Consider the following 4684-nt stretch of genomic DNA (forward strand, 5'->3'; position numbering starts at 1 on the left):
CCATTCTTTAGCTCACCATATGCTTTTTATTTTTTAATTGAGCTATAATTGACATATTAATTTCAGGTGTGTAACATAATGATTCAAAATTTGTATATATTGCTAAATGATCACCACAATAAGTGTAGTTAACACCTCTCCCCATATAGCATTACAAAAGTAGAATTTTTTCTTGTGATGAGGATTTTAAGATTGTAGGATCAATCTCCCCTCTCCCCACCACTACCCAAAAAAAGTTTACACAGGTTTTTCCTAAGATATTCAGAGCTGGCTTTTTCCTGTTCATGTTACCTTGGTAGGTGGAACTAAGGTCAATGGAGGCCATGTGAGGCTTGAGAGAAACTGTTACCATAACCATAAAGAATGTAGATAACCTAGACTGAGGGAAATCTCTAGAAAATAACCTTTTTATCAGAGAGACCCATCTTAAGGCAAAGCCAACAATTCCAGGCAAGGCTTTTCATGTAGTCATCCACTCCTCGGTAGCTACTTTTCTTTAGATTAAATATAAATTCTCCATACATAATTACACTTGATGTTTGTACCACAATTTGAATGATAATTAATTTGTTTGCACATATTATCAGAGAAGAACCCAGAGGAGTAGGGAGATTTTCCCTTCTGCTATACAATACAGAATTATTAACTATCATTACTATGCTCTACATTATATCCACATGATTCATAGTTAGGAATTTTCATATCCACATGATTCATAGTTGGGAATTTGCATATTTTTATGGCACATATCCATTTAATGTAATATATACAGCCATGAAAAAGAATGAGGCAACTATGAATTGAAAACAAATGATCTCTAAGAAATAATAAATAAAATGTAAACCCAAGACTGTATGTCTAGTATATTCCCTTTTGTGTCTTAAAAACACAGAATATAATCTATGTATACAGACAGATGTTTAGTTTATTTCTGGAATGATACATAATAAGCACATAACATTGATCGCCCCTAGGAAGGGAACCTGGAAATATAGTAAAAGGATGTTGGGAAACTTACTTTTTTATTGCTTGTAGCTTTTGTATTGTTTGAATCTTTGTTATGTGTACATAGGAATTTGTACATTTTTTTTTTTTTTATAGAGGCATTTATTTATTTGTTTGTTTGTTTGTTTGTCTTGTTTATACAGGCACTGGGTACAGTCAGAAGCGCGGGAGGGTGAGAGAACTCACCAGAGCCAGAGCGGGGAGCAGAGCAGGCAGAAGGACCGAAGGACACTGCTGAGGGGAGCAGCGGGCGGCAGGAGGGGTCTGCGCGCCATGTGGGACCCTCCTCTGGTGGCCGGGGAGCAGCCGGGGATCGAACCGGTGCCGCAGAGGCCGCGGGCAGCTTCGCAACCCAGCGCTCCACCGCTGCGCCACCGGGGAGGCCCGGAATTTGTACATTTTGACATACTTTTTGTTTTCTGTTTTTTTTTTCCCCTAATAGATTTGAATTACATTTGTAATTAAGGGAAAGATTTATCTCTACTAACAACTAAAATAGGATAGGAAGAGCAATTTGATTTGTTTCCTTTTCACATGGGGTGTCTGGAACCTGGTTTAATAGACTTTTGCAATCGCAGTAACTAAACATCACTCAGTCTTTCTAATTCAATGAATTTCCTAACCTCATTCTTTAATTCTTACCTGGATTGTCAACTTTGATTTTTTTAAAGGATTTATTTATTTATGCATACAAGAACTGGGGTACAGGCCAGAGGTATGGAGGGCAGTGAAAAGATTCACCAGAGACAGAGTGGGGAGCAGAACAGGTGGATCCATTGAAATACACTGCTGGGGGAGCAGGGGCGAGTCAGGAGAGGTCTGCTGCGCCATGTGGGTTGCTCCCTGGCTGGTCGGGGATCGAACTTGTGCTGCAGAGGCTGTGGATTGCTTCATAGTGTGGTGCTTAACCCCTTGTGCCACCAGGGAGGCCCAACTTTGATTGTTTTTTTGTGAAATTTTGACAGAAACCTCCTTGACCAGTTCTGTTGATTGTCTTCTCTTGTATTACTGACTCACTCTTAGAAACATGCTTGGAAAACATGTTCTTCAGAAAAATTGTGGTATTTCTTCAAAAGTCTGAAACCATGTAAAATTACTTGAGGCCATATGTCAGGTATTGTTTTAAAGTATAATTTTTAAACTGTAATTCTTATATTCTTTTTTTTTGGCTGATATTGATATCATTAAATATCATCAAATGAATGAAAATAATTAGATTGAGTCACTCCAGAGGGCATCTGGCAGAAGATTTTGCCCAAGATATAGGATGTAATACCAACTGAATAAATGATGGGGTTTTTGTTTTGTTTTAAAGTTAAATTTTATTTACTTACCATTTGCTTACAAACTGTATAATATCAGGAGTACAGCTTCACACTTGTACATGCTTTAACCCTCGATGATTAAGGTGACATTTCTTTTCTTTGGCTTGGTTTTACATCCTAATTCTATACTTTATAGGCAGACACCACAGCAATGGAAGCATCACTTTCTCTAGCTGATGCTATGTGTGGATTAGCTTCCAAACCATTGATTTTTAAAATAGATGCCTCCCTTAAAGTAGTGCCTACATTCTCTGCTTTGTTAATCACCTACTTGCTTATTTATATGACAGCTGGCTATAATTTCTGCTGCACCTCCCCCTGCAGTGACCTTCAGGGCTAATGATGGCTGTTGCCATGGTCCCTGAGGTCCGGCGTGGGCAAGGAACCATGCGCGCAGGAGGAGAACAGCAAATTCCCTAAGATGCAGAGAAGCCGAATGCCTGCCAAGAGATAACGACCACCAGAAGCCGCCACAAAGATGGTTAAAAGAAATGCTGACCACCTGGAACCTTATCTCGCTTTCTCAAGGCCCACAAACTTTATTCTGCTACAACTGTCTTTCTAAAATCTTTCCTTTTTCTGGTCATTGGTTGCTAGTTAAAAAACACACGTAATTTAATAATTAGGCTAATCCAAATGAAACATTACTAAACACTGTGTTATAATAGAATTGTTGGTTTAATAATCTTTCTATTATGTGCTTGACTTTAGTACCTTTGATATTAACTGCATTATAAAATAAAATTCACCCGTGACAATTAATTATGAGTAAAAATGAGTAGGTAGTAGTAGTAGTTAGTACAACAAGAATATAATTATATAGAACAAAAGAAAGAGTTAATAGCCTGTCTACTTAGGAATGCGGCTTGGTCCAGATGTATTTTGGACATAGATCACTGCCCTGTCAATGATAAGCTAAACCTATTAGCAAGCTGATTCCGTTGATGTTCACTATTCCTATGCTTTTAGAAAACATATATATACCGACCACTCACTCAAATAAAGTTGCACTCAGATTTACACTCTCTCTTGAAGTGTATCTGTCATTTCTTTCGCCGACTCCCTGACACACTGCGCGCTTCTCTCAACCCTGAGATGGCCTCATCGTCTACTGCTGTGCTGGTCCGCGGCAAATTTCCTTTTGAGCAGAAGCCATACCTGGCTTGTTTCCCCATTTTATCCTAGCATCTAGCATAGCAATTGGGACATAATGTGAGCACTTGAAAAATATCTGTTGAATGGATAAATGAATGACATAAGCACACATAGAACATACTTAAAGATTTTAAAGAACAGTGTGATAAGTAGATAAGATAATTGAAGGCATCGGTCAGGGAAGATTTGAAGTGACACATAGGGCTAAACTGAGGTGATAATTGACTTCATAGAAAGAGGCAATCAAATGAGAGATGAAAGATAATGTTGAAGTTATAAAGTCAGCTCAATTGGGTAGTAAGTATACAACTCAGAGGATGACGTGACAAGAATAAGATTCCAATAAAAGTTCAAGCTCAGACAAATGAAGGAATCTGTGATTGGTACTTGATGGGGTCTGCCATACTGCTAAATCAATTTGTTTCCTTTTTTTCCTTCTCCCTCTTTCATTTTTCATGCCCATAGTCACTCCTAACTTTACTCAGTCTTCATGTGCTCTTCAGAGTCTCCTGTCTCAAACATAGCTCTGGTTATATCTGCCACCTGATTTTAAAAAAATACCAAATGTTCTTTATTACCTGCATGTATAAGGCCAAATCTTATTCATCTTTTTATAGTAAAGACCTAATATTTGCCTGGAAAATAGTAGGCAGTTGATGAATGTTGAATGAACTAAATTGCACTATGTGAGATAATGCATATAAAGCATTAAAAGAGCATGTGGTACAAAATACACAATGAATGTTTATTTCTCAATTATTTTCCCTTCACACCTGGCCTGAACCTGCCTTTCACACCTCATCTCCCATTACTGTAGTGTTAAACATTTCCAGCTCTTAAGAATTTATGAATATGCCTTCACATGCTATCCTTTCTTCCAACAACACAATCTCTTCCTTAGGTGTATTACCTTTGCCCAAATCTAAAGAAAGAAATCATCCTAGCAATGCTGATCCAAATCTCTATACCTAGCCATGTCTTGTATACCTCAATAATTTGAGCTGGTTGAGCATTCCTGACATTTTCATATGTAATTACATATGAAAACTTGCAAATTTCCTTAAAATTAATTAAAACATGCCTCCATTTTTTGATGTAAGCACCCCTTCTTTCTAGTATTCAGAATCATTAATGAATTACTGAGTGATAATTAAGCTTTTGGAGTTGAATGGATAGATCTTACACATACACATCCAGTT

The sequence above is a fragment of the Talpa occidentalis genome, unplaced genomic scaffold (genome assembly GCF_014898055.3).
Source record: "Talpa occidentalis isolate TD23 unplaced genomic scaffold, MPIMG_talOcc4v2.1 talOcc4.9, whole genome shotgun sequence".
Taxonomy (NCBI): domain Eukaryota; kingdom Metazoa; phylum Chordata; class Mammalia; order Eulipotyphla; family Talpidae; genus Talpa; species Talpa occidentalis.